The 21,894-nt window shown below is 42.7% G+C and overlaps 1 long non-coding RNA gene across 1 annotated transcript in view; it reads right to left on the bottom strand.

Moving 5' to 3' along the window:
* The window catches only part of LOC138988481 (uncharacterized), an 81,969-nt gene that overhangs the window by 57,396 nt on the left and 2,679 nt on the right, over positions 1-21,894 (bottom strand). The window contains exons 2-3 of the long non-coding RNA XR_011464700.1: positions 20,042-20,228; positions 19,280-19,366 (exon numbers count right to left, since the gene is read on the bottom strand). This is a non-coding gene — a long non-coding RNA (uncharacterized lncRNA). The remainder of the gene's footprint in view (positions 1-19,279; positions 19,367-20,041; positions 20,229-21,894) is intronic.

Here is a 21,894-nt window from a genome sequence, read left to right as displayed (position 1 = left end):
GGAAGGCCAAGAACCCTAGTTAGTAACATACTACATGGTGCCCAGAGTGGGGCAGTTGTCCCCTTCTGAGGAAAGGATCTGGGACCTACGGGATGTAGAATGCAGTTTCCCCGTGGGTGACAAGCGGCCACCTGAACCTCTTGTTTCAGTGTCACCACGTTTGCTAAGTCTGCCTTTCTGGCCTCTGGCAGCCTCAGAACCCACATTCAGGCAACTCTGGCCCCTCCCCTTTGTCCTTTCTTCCTCACTGTTTTTCTTTTCCCCTCTGTCCCTTTCCCTTTCCTGAAATCTACTTCTCTCTCCTCTCCTCTCTCTGTCCCCTCTTGCTTCTATCTTCTCCATCTGAGAGAGCGGACATTGAGCCACAACAGCATCACTCCTCTCAGCTTGTGAGACCTGCACCTTCTGGCCAGCAGTGAGTGACAAGCAGAGGAGAGGCTTGCCTCACACCAGTCAGACCTTGGTCCAGTGCTCCCTGAGTGGAGATTTACAAGGTGAGAGAGGTTTAAACCTCATATCATGTAATGCTTGGAAGTGTAATTGTCCCAATATTCTCACCTTTATTTTCCTGCCACCAAGAGAAGTCCCACTGGGAACAGGCTCAAGTGGCAGATTTCTACACAGTGGTGTACACATGGGTGAGAGTCCCGTCTACGGGTTGTTCTACAGACAACGCACAGCTGACTGGTTTCTGGGCTTGATCACCCCGGTGGGCAGTGGAAGGGTGCTCCCTCCTTCACTGGCCCTTTCTGAAAGTGCTCAGGTTAATGTCTGAATAGACATGGCAATCTTTCTCTTTTTCAGTCTTTTCTGTCCTTCCTCCCTTTACCTCTTCCATTGTCTTCACACCTGCACTCTGAACACCTTTATCCTGAAAAGTTCTTGTTTGTGTTCAAGTTTTGTGATTGATATCTTTGTGTAGCAGTTTTGTCTGTTCAAGTGCTCTTGCCAATCTCTACTGTCGTTGTGGGTACAGTGGCGCACTTAAGCCTTGGAATACAAACATAGCCCCCATTGCCTGAGACTCTGGCATTGGGTTACTCAGCGGGATTTTAAAGGACAAAAAGAAAAGATAGGAGCTTGCATCTCTCTCTCCTCTCAGCTTGCAATGTAACTATTCTGCCTGGGTTTTCAGGAACTATCTGATTTCATCTGTAGGCCACCCCCAGACTGAGGGTGACTGAGGGGGATCAAAAAGGGCCATTTTAAACTCAAGTGGTAAAACTATGAGATCTCTTGTTCTATAGAAATTAACTTGTCTAACCTAAACTTGTGGGTTTAATTAATACAGACCTGTCTATCTCTAGTCATCAACATTAAGTATGACACTTTCATAACACCTAGGGTTTCTGGAAGTCGGTAAGTATAAACTATTTCTGTCATAAAAATCTATCCACATGGAAAATAACATGATATGATTAAACTTATAAATAAATGTAACTGGAATAAGAATATTGGTAAACTCTATAGGAATAATTATGTCTTGGAAACATGTATCTAAAACAGTCTCTCCAAATTTTGGTATTAATAAATTTGAAACTAAATTAAGTTAATAGGAATTAATTGAACACTCAGGCCATTTCAAATAAGATAAAATACTAGAACATTAACTGCTAAATAGGGCTAAATTTGCCTACCTTTGTCTTCTTGTGAGAGAGAAACTAAAGATGTTTGGTGACACCTTAACGTGTTCTTTACCAATTTACAGAATGCTAATGTAAAGGACAGTTCATGGTTGCTTAAGGAAAGTAGCCATGTAGGGCCATCCAAGACAGATGGGTCATGGTAGAGAGTTCTGACAAAACATAGTCCACTGGAGAAGGGAATGGCAAACCACTTTAGCATTCTTGCCTTGGAACCACCATAAACAGTATGAAAAGGCAAAACAGATATGACATTGAAAGATGAACCCCCCTGGGTCAGTTAGTGTCCAGTATGCTACTGGAGAAGAGTGGAATGAAGGAATGAAAAAGCTGAGCCAAAGCAGAAGTGATATCCAGTTGTGGATGTGTCTGGTGGTGAAAGTAAAGTCTGATACTGTAAAGAACAATATCACATAGGAACCTAGTGTTAGGTCCATGAATTAAGGTAAATTGGATATGGTCAAACAGGAGATGGAAAAGGGAACATCAACATCTTAGGAATCAGTGAACTAAAATGGACCAGAATGGGAGAATTTAACTCAGATGACTATTATATCTACTACCGTGGGTAAGAATCCCTTAGAAGAAATGGAGTAGCCCTCATAGTCATCAAGAGAGTCCAAAATGAAGTACTTGGATGTAATCTCAAAAATGACAGCATGATCTCTATCCGTTTCCAAGGCAAACCATTCAATATCATAGTAATTCAAGTCTAAGCCACAACCACTAATGCCAAAGAAGCTGAAGTTGAATGGTTCTATGGTGACCTACAAGACCTTCTAGAACTAACACCAAAAAAAGATGTCCTTTTCATCATATGAGACTGGAATACAAAAATAGCAAGTCAAGAGTTACGTGGAATAGCAGGCAAGTTTGGCCTTGGCGTACAAAATAAAGCTGGGCAAAGGCTAACTGAGTTTTGCCAAGAGAATACACTGGTCATAGAAAACACCCTCTTCCAACAACATAAGCCAACACTATGCATGGACATCACCAGACGGTTGATACTGAAATCAGATTGATTACATTCTTTGCAGTCGAAGATGGAGAAGCTCTATATAGTCAGCAAAAACAAGTCAGCTCCCAAGCTGACTATGGTTCAGATTATGAACTCCTTATTGCCAAATTCAGACTTAAATAAAGTAGGGAAAATCCTAGGCCATTCAGGTATGACTTAAATCAAATCCCTTATGATTATACAGTGGAAATGACAAATAGATTCTAGGGATTAGATCTGATAGACATAGTGCCTAAAGAACTATCAACGGAGGTTTCCAACATTGTACAGGGAGTGATAATCAAAACCATCCTCAAGAAAAAGAAATCCAAAATAGAAAAATGGTTGTCTGAGGAGGCCTTAAAAATAGCTAAGAAAAGAAGAGAAGCAAAAGGCAAAGGAGAAAAGCAAAGATATACCCATGTGAATGCAGATTTCCAAAGAATAGCAAGGAGAGATAAGAAAGCCTTGCTAAATGAACAATGCAAAGAAACAGATGGAAACAATAAAATGGGAAAGACTAGAGAGCTCTTCAAGAAAATTAGAGATACCAAGGGAATGTTTTATACAAAGATGGGCACAATAAAGGACAGAAATGGTATGAACCTAAAAGAAGCAGAAGAGATTAAGAAGAGGTGGCAAGAATACACAGAAGAGTTATACAAAAAGGTCTTAATGAACTAGTTAACCACAATGGTGTGATCACTCACCTAGAGCCAGACATCCTGGAGTGTGAAGTCCAGTGGGCCTTAGGAAGCATTACTATGAACAAAGCTAGTGGAGGTAATGGAATTCCAGTTGAGCTATTTCAAATCCTGAAAGATGATACTGTGAAAGTGCTACACTCAATATGCCAGCAAAATTTGAAAACTCAGCAGTGGCCAGAGGACTGGAAAAGGTCAGTTTTCATCCGAATCCCAAAGAAAGGCAATGCCATAGAATGTTCAAATTACCATATAATTGCACTCATTCCCCATGCTAGCTAGGTTATGTTCAAAATCCTTCAAGCTAGGCTTCAACAGTAGGTGAACCATGAGCTTCCAAATGTTCAAGCTGAATTTAGAAAAGGCAGATAAACCAGATATCAAATTGCCAACATCTGTTGGATCATAGAAAAAGCAAGGGGATTCCAGAAAAAATTGGCTTCTGCCTTATTGACAACGCCAAAGTCTTTGACTTGTGGAAAATTCTTAAAGACATGGGAATACCAGACCACCTTACTTGTCTCCTGAGAAACTTGTATGCAGGTCAAGAAGCCAACAGTTAGAACTGGACATGGAACAATGAACTGGTTCAAAATTGGGAAAGGAGTACAACAAGGCTGTATATTGCCACTCTGTTTATTTAACTTACATTCAGAGTACATCATGGGAAATGCCAGGCTGGATATAGCTCAAACTGGAATCAAGATTGCTGAGAGAAATATCAACAATCTCACATATGTGGATGGTATCACACTATGGCAGAAAGTGAAGAGGAACTAAAGAGCCTCCTGATGAGGGTGAAAGAGGAGAGTGAAAAAGCTGGCTTAAACTTAACATTAAAAAAACTAAGATCATGGTGCCCAGTCTCATCACTTCACGGCAAATAGATGGGGAAAAAATAGAAATGGTGATAGACTTTATTTCCTTGGGCCCCAAAAACTGCAGACAGTGACTGCAGCCATGAAATTCAAAGATGCTTGCTCCTTGAAAGAAAGGCTATGACAAACCTAGAGACTGTACTAAAAAGCAGAGACTTTGCCAACAAAGGTCCATATAGTCCAAGCTATGGTTTTTCCAGTGGTCATGTATGGATGTGAGAGTTGGACCAGAAACAAGGCTGAGCACTGAAGAATTGATGCTTTTGAACTGTGGTGTTGGAGAAGACTCTTGAGAGTCCCTTGGACTACAAGGAGATCCAACCAGTCAATCCTAAAGGAAATCAGTCCTGAATATTCATCAGAAGGACTGATGCTGAAGCTGAAGCTTCAATACTTTTGCAACCTGATGTGAAGAGCCAACTCATTGGAAAAGTCCCTGATGCTGAGAAAGACTGAGGGCAGGAGGAGAAGGGGCAACAGAGGATGAGACGGTTGGATGGCATCATCTACTCAATGGACATGAGTTTGAGCAAACTCCAGAAGATAGTGAAGGACAGGGAAGCCTGGTGTGCTGCAGTCCATGGGGTTGCAAAGAGTCAGACACAACTAAGCAATAAAGGAAAGTAAGATGCATATTTTCATAAAACAAGGTATGAGGAATGGAAATATATTATGTTGGAAGGGAAAAGGGTGATTTTGTCCTACTCTGCTTTCTGAATGGGGAAAGAATAAAGGCAAAGTATGGCTACAAAAAGATGCAGAAGGTTTGTGGAAGAGTAAAATTGAGAAAAAGAATTTTGTATGTGGTCACGATTTTCTAAGGATGGATTATATTTAATTAGGTAAATGGATTTTTATTACGAGTAGGCTGATGCAAGACTGAATTTGGCTTCTCTTTCTCATAAGAGAAACAAAATGGTTCTGGAATGCTACTTTTGATAACAGTTTGTATGAGTTCCTGTGCCTTTAAGTGATCTATATTTACCTTTGATTATTTTTTCCCTACCTTAGCTCAAGGAGTAAGCATTGTTTCACAGAAACCTATTAACATGATTCTTTCTGACCAGGTGTTTTAAGCTTTTACAATTTTTGCTTCAAGGGACCTCTGGAACATCCCAAAAGGAGATCTTTAACTGGGTTTATCTGTAAGGAGAGGTTTGCCAGTTTCCCAGAGAACTCTGACAAGTTCAGGGATGCTCTTATCCAGGGTTGACGTTCTCTCTCAACTGGCAGGACATCATGGCTATCCTGGACCACTGTTGCACCCCGAATGAAAAGGAGCCTATACTGAGAAAGGCCAGGGAACACACTGACCTACTGACCACCAATCCACATCAGATTCATTAGACAGGTGGGGATGTGATCCCAGAACATGACTCACACTGGAACTATGAAGACCGTGGACTCCAGGCTTGGATGAGATTTTATATTACTTGCCTATCAGAAGGAATGAAAGATGTATGGTGAAGCTTGTAAATTATGATAAGGTACGAGAGGTTACACAGGAAAAAGATGAAAATCTGCAGTCTTTCTGAGTGGGAGATGGGCCTTCAAACCAGTACAGACCCTGATGCAGAGGGGGAGACACTATTGGCTACGGCATTTTTTATCAGCCATGCTACTCCTGACATCCAGAGAAAATTATGAAAGCTTAAGGCTAGGCCCCAAACCCCATTGTCAACCTTGGTAGAGGAGGCCTTCAAGGTCTATAACAGCCAAGACTTAACAGAAGAGGCCAATAAAGATAAGAGGCTAATAACAAAAACAAAAAACCCACAGATCTTAACTGCTGTGATTCACCCACCACCTCGAGGGGACCCTGCAGGGCCAAGGTGGCTGGACAGACCACCCAGAAGCCTCCTGGGCCTGAACCAATGTGCTTTTGTCAGAAAGGAGGGCACTGGACAGAAGAATGTCCTGAGCGCCCTCCTGTGGGATGTGGAGGGTCAACCCCGACCAGCCCCAGTTCCTTGCAAATGTCTTGGACGGGAAATTCCCACACATCGACTGGTGGGGCCCAAGGGCCTGCCTGACTTTTGATCCCCCTGGATCCATTCTCATTACTCCAGCGGAGCCCTGAGTCACCCTTGATGTAGCAGGTAGAACTGAATTTTTTGTAGACACTGGAGCTGCCTGCTCTGCTCCGACTCAGCCGGCCAGCCCCCTTTCTATCTGTGGACTATACTACAATGGGAGTTGATGGACAGCCGAAGCTCCCAGTGATTTACATCTTCCCTTGCTGCAGAATAGAATCTATTATTATTTCTCACTCCTTTTTGTACATGCCAGAATGCCCTGTCTCACTCCTTGGGAGAGATTTGCTAAATAAGAGCTAGTATATTCTTAGGACAGGGTGAAGTCCAAAGAGGTAAAGAATCTGAGCAGAGAATGCATCTATTAGCAGTCCCAGATGATCCATCCAGTGGGCATCAAAATATTGCCCTAGACATCCCCCAAGAAATGAGAGAACAGGTAGATCCTGCAGCTTGGGATACCCTGGTGCCAGGAAGGACAAAATATATTCCTCTAATGAAAATAAGGTTAAGGCTTGAGAAAAATACTCCTGGAAGAGACAATATTCCTTACAGCCTGAGGCTCTGAGGGGACTGCAACTTGCAATACCCCAATCCTCCCAGTTCAGAAGCCTAATGGGAGTACCAGTTTGAGCAAGACTTAAGAGCAACAAATGAGGCAGTCATCCCTATTCACCCACTGATGACAAACCCATACACCCTCCTCACCCAAGTGCCAAGGAGCACCCAGCTTTTCTCTATTTTGGACCTAAAGATGTATTTTCCTCTATTCCCCTACATCCAGACTTTCAATACCTTTTTGCCTTTGAATGAAGGGACCCTGACACCCTGGAGGATGCCCAACATGCATGGACAGTGCTTCCACAGGGTTTTCGGAACAGCTCCCTTTTTTGTTTTTTAAAGAAATGCATTAATTAGCAAGGGAACTGAGCCTTGAGAAGGGAACTCTCCTTCAATATGTTGATGATTTACTGATAAATAGTGAGACCAAATAAGATTCAGGTCAAAATACTGTTACGGTTCTAAAGTTTCTGGCAAAAAAGGGATATAAAGTCTTTTCAACAAAGGTTCAGATCTCACAGCAATGGATTCAATATTTAGGATTTGTTTTGACCCCAGGGACACAAGTTCTGGCCACAGATCAAAAAATAGCAATTATTGCATTACTATCTCCAACAACGGAAAGGCAACTCCAAGACTTCCTTGGTATGGTTGGGTTCTGTCATATCTGGATTCCAAATTATTGCCTTATAGCAAAACCCCTCTCTGAGTTTCTAAAGGGAAGTGAAAAGAAACTCTTTCAATGGATTAAGGACCACCAGCAGGCCTTTGAGACTCTAAAGACTGAATTGAGTTGAAACACCAGCACCAGGACTTTCAAATGTGGAAGCCTGCACAGTACAACTAGATATATGTTCACAAGAGGTCAGGGATAGCACTAGGAATCCTGATCCAAAACCCAAGACTGGATCTGAGACCAGTGGCATACTTTTCAAAGCAACTGGACTCAGTGGCCCAGGAATGGCCAAGCTGCCTGCAGGCAGTAGTAGCCACAGCTCGGTTAATTAATGAAGCTTCCAAGTACACTCAGGGACAACACTTAGATGTGTTAACACCTCATCAGGTACAATATGTACTGGAAGTCAAAGGACATCATTGGTTGACTGGAGGAAGGTTAAAATGATATCAGGCCTTCCTAATGGACACCCTCAACATTAAAGTTGTCCCAAACCCTGAACCCAGAAAGTCCGCTTCTAGAAGTCTGGAGACTTATCGCATCAGTGCAGAGAGACCACAGAACAAACTTACTCCAGCAGGTCTGATGAGCCTCTTGACAGCCCTGTTTGAGGTCGAATGGCTAACTAGTGGGAGCAGTTTTGTAGAAATGGGAGCCTGAAAAGTGGTATATACCATAGTTCTTCGAGATGAAGTCAGTCATAGAATCCAAGACCCTGTCACCCATCATCAGCCCAGAAGGCTGGATTAATTGCATTAATGAGAGATTTGCAATTAGGGAAGGAAAGAAATTAAATGTTTTTACTGACTCTAAACATGGGTTCCACATGCTACATACTCATGCTAGCATTTGGAACTACAGGAATGTTAACTGCTGGAAATTCCCCCAGAAAACATGAAGATTTGATTCTGGCTCTTTTAGAAGCAGTGCAGCTTCTGACCCAGGTAGCACTAATCCACTGTAGGGGCCATCAGGGGGATGGGTCCTTTGTGAGTGTAGGGGCCATCAGAGGGATGGGTTCTTTGTGAGCCAAGGGATTAGGAAAGCTGATGAGATGGCAAAACAGGCAGCTAGATTTCAGGACCCTGAACAAGTTATGACTCTAGTGCTTTAGTGACTGGTCCCCCTGAACTCCCTGGCATCCCCTAACAACCCCAAAGGAACAAGAAAATACTAAAAATGGGGCTATGAGAAGGGAAGCACAGGCTGGTATAAAAAGAAGGATAAGGTTCTAATCCCTGAAACCCAACAATGGATGCTCACTAAGAGCTTACATATGCCACCCACTATGGGAGGGATGTACTATGGGACTTGATGCAAAAGGCAGTTTCAGGGGAGAGGCTTATAAGAGAAGTAAAAACAAGTAATGCTTGCCTATGATTTATGTGCCTGTAATAACCCAAAGACCCATCTAATCCCCACTTCATAACTCAGGTCAATTCAATGCAAAGGAACATATCTGGGGAAGGACTGGCAGTTGGATTTCATTCAAATGCCTCCATGATCAGGATATAAATACCTTCTGGTGTTGATACTTTCACAGAATGGGTTGAAGCCTTCTCCAGTCCATTTGAAAAGGCTATGGAAGTCAGCAAGTCCCTTTTTTAAAACATAATGTATTTATTTTTGGCTATGCTGGGTCATCATCGCTGCATGGGCTTTACTCTAGTCGCAGTGAGCGGGTGCTACTCTCTAGCTGTGGTGCACAGGCTCTCATCATGGTGGCTTCTCCTGACATGGAACACAGGCTCTAGGGTGCATGAGCTTCAGTAGTTGTGGCACGTGGACTTGATAGTTGCAGTTCCCGGGCTCTAGAGCACAAGCTCAATAGTTGTGGCTCAGGGGCCTAGTTGCTCTGAGGCATGTGGGATCTTCCCAGATGAGGGATCGAATCCGTCTGTCCTGCATTGGCAGGCAGATTCTTTACCACTGAGCCATCTAGGAAGCCCTGGTAAGTCCCTTTTAAGAGAACTAATTCCTTGGTTTGGACTTCCAAAGTCCCTCCAAAGTGAAAATGGTTCTTCTTTTATAGCCAAAATCACACAGAGGCTTACACAAGGAGAGACTACAAGCCACACACCTCTTGGCATCCCTAGTCTTCATGGAAGGTAGAGAAAATGAACCATACTTTAAAGTAAACCTTAGCAAACCTCTGCCAAGAAACTCATGATCCCTGAACCAGCTTGCTTCCTACCTCACTCCTCAGCGTCCATGTCACCCCCAGGAGCGGTTGAGACCTAGACCATCTGAAATGAGCTATGGAGGCCATGACATTGTACTGGGTGAGGATGTGAATCCGGCCCTAAGATATTAATTTAGGACAAGTTCAGGAGGTAGTTCAGGACTATGCCCACAAGGCACTGCTGACTCCCACTAAAATACAGAGGAAGGAGCAATTCCTGCACAAATAAACCCCGGGGACCAAGTTCTTCTCAAAGCCTATAAGGAGGGGTCCCCAAGACCAATTATTGCTGAAATGAAGAGCCTCTATAAAGTACTTTTAACCACCCCCCACTGCTGTCAAACTGCAAAGGATATCTAATTGGGTACATTTGTCCAGACTCAAGCTTTTACTTTCAGAAACCCCGCAGGTCACAGCAGAACAACAATATTATTACCTGTGAGCTAGTGGAAGACCTGAGACACCTATTCAAAAGGCAGTCACCATCAACAGATAAGTAAAATGATATAGTGGGTTGGCTCCTGTTTAAGAGCCTTAATGGGTCTTGGGGCCTCTCTTGTTGCCCTGGCTGAGATGGTTCTTGATAACTATCTGGCCCCTGGTTGCCTTCTGGCAGAACAAGGCAGAGTTTGTGTAATAACTAATACTCCCTGCTGTACTCAGATCAATGTAACAGGACAGGTAAAAGTTAATATTAAGGAAATATACACCCAGGCCAAGTGGTTTCCTAACTTTGGCAGGGTAATATTGCCTCTCTTTTCTGGTCAACAGTTAAGAAGGCCCTCCCAAAGTTAACCTGGTCCCTTCCCTTTTTAGGCCCTTTCATGATACCAAGGGAACATTTCATGCAAAGATGGGCTTGATAAAGGACAGAAATGGTATGGACCTAACAGAAGCAGAAGATATTAAGAAGAGGTGTCAAGAATACACAGAAGAACTGTCCAAAAAAGATCTTCACGACCCAGATAATCACAATGGTGTGATCACTCACCTAGAGCCAGACATCCTGGAATGTGAAGTCAAGTGGGCCTTAGAAAGCATCACTACGAACAAAGCTAGTGGAGGTGATGGCATTCCAGTTGAGCTATTTCAAATCCTGAAAGATGATGCTGTGAAAGTGCTGCACTCAATATGCCAGCAAATTTGGAAAACTCGGCAGTGGCCACACAACTGGAAAAGGTCAGTTTTCATTCCAATCCCAAAGAAAGGCAATGCCAAAGAATGCTCAAACTACCACACAATTGCACTCATCTCATATGCTAGTAAAGTAATGCTCAAAATTCTCCAAGCCAGGCTTCAGCAATATGTGAACCGTGAATTTCCTGATGTTCAAGCTGGTTTTAGAAAAGGCAGAGGAACCAGAGATCAAATTGCCAACATCCGCTGGATCATCAAAAAAGCAAGAGAATTCCCGAAAAACATCTATTTCTGCTTTATTGACTATGCCAAAGCCTTTGACTGTGTGGATCACAATAAACTGTGGAAAATTCTGAAAGAGATAGGAATACCAGAGCACCTGACCTGCCTCTTGAGAAACATATATGCAGGTCAGGAAGCAACAGTTAGAACTGGACATGAACAACAGACTGGTTCCAAATAGGAAAAGGAGTATGTCAAGGCTGTATATTGTCACCCTGCTTATTTAACTTCTATGCAGAGTTCATCATGAGAAACGCTGGACTGGAAGAAGCACGAGCTGGACTCAAGATTGCTGGGAGAAATATCAATAACCTCAGATATGCAGATGACACCATCCTTACGGCAGAAAGTGAAGAGGAACTAAACAGCCTCTTGATGAAAGTGAAAGAGGAGAGTGAAAAAGCTGGCTTAAAACTCAACATTCAGAAAACGAAGATCATGGCATCTGGTCCCATCAATTCATGGAAAATAGATGGGGAAACAGTGTCAGACTTTATTTTTCTGGGTTCCAAAATCACTGCAGATGGTGACTGCAGCCAGGAAATTAAAAGACGCTTACTCCTTGGAAGGAAAGTTATGACCAACCTAGATAGCATATTCAAAAGCAGAGACATTACTTTGCCAACAAAGGTCCATCTAGTCAAAGCTATGGTTTTTCCAGTGGTCGTGTATGATGTGAGAGTTGGTCTGTGAAGAAAGCTGAGCACCGAAGAATTGATGCTTTTGAACTGTGGTGTTGGAGAAGACTCTTGAGAGTCCCTTGGACTGCAAGGAGATCCAACCAGTCCATTCGGAAGGAGACCAGTCCTGGGTGTTCATTGGAAGGACTGATGCTGAAGCTGAAACTCTAGTACTTTGGCCACCTCATGCAAAGAGTTGACTCACTGGAAAAGACTCTGATTGGGATTGGGGGCAGGAGGAGAAGGGGACGACAGAGGATGAGATGGCTGGATGGCATCACTGACTCGATGGACGTGAGTCTGAGTGAACTCCGGGAGTTGGTGATGGACAGGGAGGCCTGGCGTGCTGCCATTCATGGGGTCACAAAGAGTCAGACGCAATTGAGCGACTGAACTGAGCTTTATTGATGGCTATTGTTCTCATCTCCTTTTTAGCCCTTGTTTGTTTAACCTTTTGGTTGAGTTTGCGTCTTTTAAACTTACAGTTTGAAGTAAGGCTGTGATGGCTCAAGGAATTCAGCCCATTCCAGTGGAAATTGGCCCAGGTCCCCCCCTACAGGTCCTTGAAGCAGTCAGCAAGGGACTTCCACTCCTCTAGGATGGGCTAGGGTCTGCAGCCCCTGTCCAGCAGGAAGAAGTTTCAGAAGAAGAGATCCTTACTCCCTTACCGATTTTGCCCCTAAGGAACAGGTTGGTCTTAGTCCTTATGAGATGCTATATGGGAGACCTTTTGTTTATGTCAATGACTTCTTCCTAGATCCAGAGATTCAGACCCTCCAGTCTTATACCATGGTCATTGGGCAATTCCAACAGGATATATGTTTGTGGGGTATGAACCAGGACCCAAAAGATTCTAAAGAGTCACCACTATATGCTCCAGGAACTCAAGTCCTAATTAAAGTCTGGAAAGATGGGTCCCCAAAGGCTCAACTCCAGCCCACATGGAAGGGCCCCTACCCTGTAATACTTTCTACCCTCACAGCAGTCAAGGTACCAGGACATGACTCCTGGATTCACTACTCAGGAGTCAAGCCATGGGAGAAAACAGAAGAGGACACTCAATACACCTGTGAGCCCCTGGGAGATCTCAGATACCTATTCAGAACTACCAATGAGTGTCATTCTAATGAACACCCCCAAAACCTGGTTTCTGGGGATAAGATTTCTCAGGATAACTCTAGGGAGCCAACACAGCTTGACAGAGACTGTACTCCAAGACAGACAGGAGATAGATCTTCTGATTTCTGAACAAGGAGGGACTTGAGCTATCCTGGCAATGTGAATTTAAAATTGACCAATGTCCCTACTAGTCCTTGTTATGCTATATTGATGATGCTTATGATTATTCTATGTACTGTCAATTGTCTAACCTGTTTTGTCTCTGCCCAGGTCAACCAGCTACAACATGCAGTGCCAGTTCAACAAAGATATAAAACTACAGCTGACCATGGAAAATATCACACACCTTTGGACACCGCTATAAGGACTCTGAGGCTTGAGACTAGCAAGAAGAGGAGGCCCAATACCCCTCGCCGCCCCAGTTCAGCAGGAAGTAGCCAGAAAGACCTCGACGCCCCTATTCCCAAAGAATTGGGCCTCCCATCTCTTGAGGGGGGAATGTTAGGTAGGTAGAATAGGGAAAAGGAGTCCAAAATGGCAGTGGCTAAAAGACAAGACTTCAGGCAGAACAAACAGAACAAACAGCACTCCTGGCTAAGCCCAATTTGCATAGGGCAGGCCCAGGTGGAGGGGAAAAAAACATATGAAAGGAAGAGCCAAAGCGCTTTCTCTCGGACTCTCTCTCCCGCGTGCGCACACGCTCACTTGCTCCCGCGCTCTCGCTCGCTGGCTCGCGCTCTCTCTCTCTCTCTCCCCCTACGCACTCCTCCACTCTCTTCTCTTCGAGTCTTGGATTCTCCTGCTATCTTCTAAATAAAATGGAGCTGTAACACTGATTTGCTTAACAAAAAAAAAAAAAAAGAGTAAGGATTTAGTCTCTCAGAGGGAATGAGACAGGCTGGGACCTGGGACTCTGCTGCAGTGCTTGCACCTGGATACACCTCAAGCAACAAAATACAAACAGACCATACGGGACTAAAAATAACTGTGCATGTGCAGTTGGGGCAAATTCTGGACAAAAGACTCAAAGAGACCAAAAAACCCAACTGCCATTTTGAGGACTGTGGAGCAAAATTAGGGGGTCAGGAGCAAAAGCAGGATACTGTGCATGCCCCCTGCACACAATACTACCTAAGGGATAAGCAAAACAACTAAGCCACCCCTCCGGTCAGAGCCCTGGACAAGCTCACTCCCACCTCGGGGAGGGAGCAAGCAAGGGAAACTTCTGTTTGCTCTTACTCCCCCCTGCTGTAGCAGGGGCCAATAAAACCTTGCCTGAAAAAAAATCAATATCCCTTATTACTAAGGATGTAAAAATCCATGCAGTATGGGCAAATGGAATCCAGTAGCATAAAAATGAGTATAAACCATTGACAAATGATCTGAGGAACACAAAGTGGGTTCAGTACATGATAAATTAGTTTGGTACACATACTAATAGAATAAAGGACAAGTATGATCATCTCAATATGCACATGAAGTATTAGAAAAAACCTAGTCTTTCATCATAGAAAGACTCAAAATAGTAAGGGGAACCTCTTCAACCTGACAGAGAGGATCTATGAAAAACCTACGGTAAACTGAAAGCTTTCCTCTAAAGATCAGGAACAAATGGGGATGTTCACTCTTGTTACATCTTTTCAATGTTGTACTGAAGGTTTTAACTATAATTATTAAGAAAAAAGTAAAAGTATCCAAATTGCAAAAAAATAAAACTCTATTTGCAGTTGACATGATCTTATACTGAAATCCTAACCAAAAAATTGCTAGTAAACCAATTCAGCAAAACTGCAGGATATGGTAACAGTCAATTGTGTGTCTATATAATAGCAAGGAGCCATGAAAAGAAATAAAATTATAAAATAATTCTATTTATGACAGTACCAAGAATTCTTAGGAATAAGTTTAATGAAAAGTATAAGACTTGTATACCAGAAACCAGAAATCATGAAAAGAATGACTTAAATAAATAGAAGAATATCTCTTGTTCATGGATTGAAAATCTCAAAATCAAGATGCCAGAAGTTCTCAAATTGACTACAGATTCAATGTAATCTTCATCAAAACTCCAGATGCTTTAAGGAAATTGGCACTCCAATTTTAAAATCTATGTTGAAGTCTGGGGACTCTGATTAGCCAAAACAATCTTGCAAAAAACAAAAGTTGGTGGTCTCACACTTCCCAATTTCAGAAATACAGAAGACCTACAATAATCAAGACAGTCTGGTAAAGGCATAAGGATAAACACAGATACATGCGATGGAATTGAGAGTTCAGAAATGAACCCATAAAACCATGATCAATTGAGTTTCAGCAAAGGCTTTGAGACAATTTAATGGAGAAAGGACCATCTTTTGACAAAAACTGGGATAAATGAAAATCCATATGCAAAAGAATAAATCTGTACCCTTACTTCATACCATATAGAAAAAATAATCTCAAAATGGAATGACCTAAGTGTAAGAACTAATGTTACAAAATGTCTAGAACATAAAGTTTCATAACCTTGGGTTAGGCAACAATTTTTTAGATATTACAATACACATGATAAATTAGTTTATTAAAATTTTGAACCTCGTGTGCATCAAGGACAAGAATGTAAAAACAAGGGGAGAAAACACTTGCCAATTATATATTCAGTCAGGGACTTGTTTCCAGAATATAAAGAACTACTACAGTTCAAAAAAATTCAGATTAAAAAAGAATTTGAATAGACTTTTATCCAAAGAAAATATGCAAGTGACCAATAAACACATAAGATGCTAGGCATGACTACTCCTAAATCAAAACCATAATGAAATATCACATCACACACAGGAACAACCATAATCAGGATGATAAGAACAAACATGGTCATGGGTTTGGAGAAACTGAAACTCTCATACTTGATGGTAATGTAAAATGGTGTAGCTGCTTTGGAACACAGTTTGACAATTCTTCAGAAAGTTAAACATGAAATTACTCTATGACCCAGCAATTCTACTCCTAGGTACATATCCAAGAGAAATAACACTTACGACTACACAAAACCTGTAATAGCTAGATATCCAACTGATGAAGAGATAAGCAAATGTAGACTATCCTTACAATGAAGTTATTTGGCCATAAAGAATGTACTGATACAGGCTACGACAAAGATGAACCTTGAAAACATTATGCTGAGTGAAAAATTCAGACACAGCAGGCTACATATTGTATGATTTCATTTATATGAAATGTCTAGAGTGGGCAAGCTATGAAGACAAAGTAGATTAATAGTCACCACAATTGAAGAGACCGCTAATGGGTAAGTCTCCTTTTGGGGGTAATGAAAGTGTATGAAGTGTGATAATGGTTGCATAACCTTGTTTAATATATTAAAAATGACGGAAATGTATACTTTAAAGAGGTACATTTTATGTCAACTATTAAGTTTAAAAATGGGAAAAATTAGACCATTTTTACTTACCTGGAAATATATCACTGATAAAATAAATGTTAGCATAAGGTATGAAAGGTTATCAAACTGTTGTAAGTAATAACCTCAATAGTAAAGTAGAAAAAGAGACTGAAGTTTTTTTATAAACCTCTGTATTGCTTGACTTGCTGTGGACAGATATCCAGACATTTAGAGAAACAAGTAAAAATATGGATGCATATATATGTTAAAACAGAGTACAAAATCCTGGCATTTTAGCAGGTTTGACACTTTAAGCAAGTATTTGGCCCCTCTAGGCCCTAGAGTCTTTGCAGGTGAAAAATGTTGGTCTGATCAACAAGGATGTAGAAACAGACTCCAAACATCCCCAACTACCTTTATGTGAGGGAGCAAATTACAAAAGAGCTGTGAGAGAGTACAAGAGAGGTACACAGGTTTTGCAAAACCTTCCCAAGTGATTCTTTTAAAACTCTGCCCCCCCATTCCCTTTACGCACAATATTCCTTCGTGTGAAACTTTCAGATTAAAAAGAGACAAACAACCAAATTTGAGATATTCTAACTCCTTCACTTGAAAGTCAAAGCCCCCACAAGAATACATCAGCCTTACTCTCCAGGACATGCTGACATGGAAGGGAAGAAGACTTTGCAATCATCACATGGGTTAAGATCTTGGCTTGATCACTATGGTATTTAACTTCTACTGTCTAACAAGCCACCTCAAAACAGCAATTCAAATCAAGAGGCCCCAAGGTTCCTCTGCAGGAACAGTTTCTAGAAAGACAGAGCAGGAGATACTACAGGGAGTAAAGAATGAATAGTGACAAGGACTTGTAGGTAGTGAGGTTGGTGTGAAGAACAGGTGGGTACAGCAGCTTGCCAGAGGAACAAGACTGCAGAAAGGGTATAGTTGACCAGTTTTGATTTATTCATAGTAAACTAGGAAAGGCTTCAGCATTTGACAGACTCAAGGGAAGGTGCCGGTCTAGAGGAAGCAGCTGAAGATACGAGAGAAGGCGTCATCAGTGTAGCGATGTTCCAGAGGAGAGAGAAAGGATGGAAACAGAGTTTAGGACTGAGGGACCCAGGCTTAGAAACCAGAGGATATATGTCTTCATTTTGAGACATAAGGTGAGAAAATGATGATGGGTGCAGGTGGCACTAAGTGTGGAAATGGAGAAGACAGGGATGAGAGAATTCCCACTTGGAGGGATCTCTACTCGTAGTGAAAGAAGGAATTCTCTTCAGGGAGGGAAAGGCCTGGAGGGATAGTTTGGAGCTTGAGAAGAGAAGACAGGATTCAGAACAGGAGAGCCTGAGCAGCCTTTGTGGCCATGCCTACCACAGTCAGTGAATGTCTCTGGCAAAGATGAAACCCAAGGGGCAGTGTCAAGAAAGTGAATGACACTTTACGAGTGTTTTGATAATGTCACAGGAGGTCAGATCCTAGGGGAGAGAGAAGAATCTCCTTATGGATAGGTAGGAGGGGAGTCAGAAGCACTGGTAGTTTGAAGATCACAAAGAGATGTGACATGGCTTAATATCCTGCTCTGGTAAAAGTGGGAGCTAGAGTCAGCACGCCAAGTGCCAGGACCGTTAATAGCAAACATTGATTAAACATTCACTGGGTTTCCAGCACCAGGCTAAGCCTCTTAAAAGCACATTTCCTTTCAGTTATCATAATCTTTTATAGAATATTGTTATTTCCATTTTACATATAGGGAAACTAAACTTTACAAGTTATTTTTCTCAAGGCCATGTGGCAGATTTTATTTAGAAAGACAGCTGCAACCACATCTCCCATCCTCCACAATGTGGCCTTGCCACCTCAGTCACAGTATGTGTATGCACGCGCGCTCAGTCCTGTCTGACTCTTTGCGACCCTGTGAACTGTAGCCCACCAGGCAACTCTGTCCATGGAATTTTCCAGCCAAGAATACCGGAGCAATTGGTTGTAAAGAAATGGTTGCCATCTCCTTCTCCGGGGGATCTTCCCATCCCAGGGATTGAACCCATGTCTCTTGTGTCTTCTGCATTGGCATGTAGGTTCTTTACCAGCTGAGCCACCAGGGAAGCCCCTTCAGTCAAAGGGCAGAGTCTAATTCCCCTACCCCTGGGGTTGTGACTGCTTTTACCAACAGAGCAATGACTGAAATGACCGACTTTCAAGCTTTCATTATAAATGCCATGCATCTACCACCAGCCTCCACTGGAACACTTGGTCTGGCAAAGGACGACCACCAGCTAAGAAGTTTGCCATCCCAAGGGCCACTATGCTGGAGCATCCCCTGAACATGGCCAAGCTCCCAGGCGAGAGCCTCCATCTGGCTCTCATATCTGGTCCAACCTCAACCTTTCAGATGATGGCAGATCAGGCCAACATCTCAGTGCAACCTTAGGAGACCCCAAACAAGATTTACCCAGTGCAACCCTTCCTGAAGTTCTGCCCCTCAAGGTGAGGAGCAAAACAAAAACGTCGTCTCTTTACAACAAGTTCTAGGGTAATTTGTTACACTGCAACAACAATCAGAATAGCCTCATAACATCACGGAGCAACAGAGGTAGGATTTCCCTGCAAGCCTGCCTGCCTGGCTCTGGAGACCAGCTGTTCCTGGCTTCCTTTTGAATATTCTTCCTTATTCTTGTCTCTAGCACAGGTTCTTCCTCAGACCATATACTGGACAAATGTTTGACCTACTTCCTAGACAGATGCCTTCTTACCTCTGTTTCTCCTCCACTTGATAGCAAGTTTACACGACATAATGGATATAATGTGTCATTGTCCACCACTTATAAAACATAGCAATGGTTATCAAAACCTTTACCACATTATTGCTAAACAAATCTTCAATTCAATCAATTATATATTATTTTAATGCTTTTTTTGCAAGCCAAAAAACTTCCCATTTCTTAGGCTTTAAAATGGCAATGTCTTTCTTTCATAAATATTAACCAGAAATTATATAATACCTGACTCTTCATGCTCCCCCTCTGGATTTCTGCCATGTATATTCAACTTGAGGCCAAAGACAAAGTAGACACTGGGTTCATAATGATCTGTTACGATTGAAAGAATCATGAATTAAATAGGGTTGGGAGTTTAAACTTGTATAACACTTAGATCTTACTCTATTTCCCTTTTTAGTATTACCACATCTTTAAAAAAAAAAAAATAAGGCATCATTTTGAATGATCTGTCCATCCTGAAAATACCTGTGTCAGACAGAACATGCTAGAAATCGTGCAGCCAGTTAAATGTCAAGCAGAAACGAGTCAACATGCCCCATGTTTCATTAGCACCACCCGGTGAAGTCCCAAACCCTGCCTGAACTGAAATCTAAGCCACACCAAAATCATGCGGTCTGTGGATGCATTTGTTTTCCTCTTGAATTTTAAAGGGCTGAGTTGTTATTACTGAACTTAGAAACAAGGCTCTCCTTGAGTCAACAGTGCCTCTTTAAATATCATTTGCTCAGTACCTTCCTTCGTTTATACTGTTGCTCCCTTGTCACTAGGGTCTAAATGGGAAGCTTATCTTTGTATCAAAAGGGAACAGAATCTTTTGTTCAAATACTTCACTCCCTTCACTACTTCATTACGGCTCCATCACTAGATTTCTCTTCTAATATTCCAGAGCTATGCCCCTAAAGTTGACAGGAGCCACTGGCACACCCTTCCTAGAAGATGCCCTTCTCATCAACCAAGGCTGGTCATCTTCAGTGGGAGCCTCACCTGAGGAGTGATGCTGTGTTCTCCTCTGTGGGTTAATTACTCTGGAAGAGTCAAGGGTCTGGAGCCCACATGAGCCACCTGAGACCAGGGTGATGGCTTTACCATGTCAGCAGTATCGTCTAGCTCTTCCTCTTCACATTCCCTTCCTCTTCACATTTGTTCTTCTTCTGTTTGTCCCCTGTACCTGCTAAGATAAGAGCAGACTTATAAACATGCTATGAATAGTAAGATATGGTGAAATAACAAACATACATCACTTGATAATCATAAGCAGACTAGGGCTTAGAACAGTCACACGTCATTCCAAGGCCCATGTTTTAGTAGTTGATGTTTATTACGTTGCTAGCTGGAGATTTGGGAACAGACTATCACAAGCAGTGTGAATCTGGAGGTTCCATTTTATCTAATCTGAATATGACAAAGTCAGTCTTGTTTTGCTTCCAATTCTGCAAAAATGTCTCTGGCTTCTGGACACCAGGTGTTGGGCCATGCTCCAAAGAGGACTGCAAGACTCGTAGTTGCCCAACCTTGAGACTGAAGAAAGAGCCCAGATATAGCAACAGGAACGTCAGTGGTTTTTTGGACAGGGGATCTTACATGTCTAAAGACAAAGGTCCTAGAATGACGTCCCACTATGCATGACAGACAGCAGGTAAGGCATGGCAGCAGTCTCTGCTACTCAGGGGATTAGGTTCCATTTATAGGGGGAATTTCTGTTGATGGGTGGGGCTATGTTCCCTCCCTGTTTTTTGACCTGAGGCCAAACTATGGTGGAGGTAATGAAGATAATGGTGATCTCCTCCCAAAGGTCTCGTGCACCACACTCCATGCCCCTGACCCTGCAGCAGGCCACTGCCGACCCACACCTCCACCGGAGACTCCTGGACACTCACAGGCAAGTCTGGGTCAGTCTCTTGTGAGGCCACTGCTACTTTCTCCTGGGTCCTGGTGTGCACAGGTTTTGTTTGTGCCCTCTAAGGGTCTATTTCCCCAGTCCTGTGTAAGTTCTGGTGGCTCTATGGTGGGGTTAATGGTGATCCCCTCTAAGAGGGCTTATGCCATACCCAGGTCTGCTGCACCCAGAACCCCTGCCCTGTGACAGGCCACTGTTGACCCATATCTCCTTAGGAGACACTCAAACGCAGGCCTGACTCAGTCTCTATGGGGTCTCCTGGTGCACACAAAAGTTTTGTTTGAGCACTCTGAGCATCTCTGGTGGGTATGGGGTTTGATACTACATGGGATTTCACCCCTCCTACCATCTTTTTGGGGCTTCTCCTTTGCCCTTGGACATGGGGTATCTTTTTTTGGTGGGATCCAACATCCTCCTGTCAATGGTTGTTCAGCAGTGAGCTGTAATTTTGTAGTTCTCACAGGAGAAGATGAATGCACATCCTTCTACTACACCAGAAAGATATGCAGAGTACATCATGCAAAATGCTGGGCTGGATGAAACACAAGCTGGAATCCAGATTGCAGGGAGAAATATCAATAACCTCAGATATGCAGATGACACCACCCTTGTGGCAGAAAGTGAAGGACTAAAGAGCCTCACGACGAAACTGAAAGAGGAGAGTAAAAAAAGTTGGCTTAAAGCTCAGCATTCAGAAAACTAAGATCATGGCATCTGGTCCCATCACTTCAAGGCAAATAGATGGGGAAACAATATAAATAGTGACAGACTTTATTTCTTTGGGCTCCAAAATCACTGCAGATGGTGACTGCAGCCATGAAATGAAAAGACGCTTGCTCCTTGGAAGAAAAGTTATGACCAACCTAGATAGCATATTAAAAAGCAGAGATATTACTTTGTCAACAAAGGTCCATCTAGTCAAAGCTATAGTTTTTCCAGT

This window comes from Bos mutus, chromosome 1 (assembly GCF_027580195.1).
Source record: "Bos mutus isolate GX-2022 chromosome 1, NWIPB_WYAK_1.1, whole genome shotgun sequence".
In the NCBI taxonomy this organism is placed as follows: domain Eukaryota; kingdom Metazoa; phylum Chordata; class Mammalia; order Artiodactyla; family Bovidae; genus Bos; species Bos mutus.
This window is presented reverse-complemented; position numbering and strand designations above follow the sequence as displayed.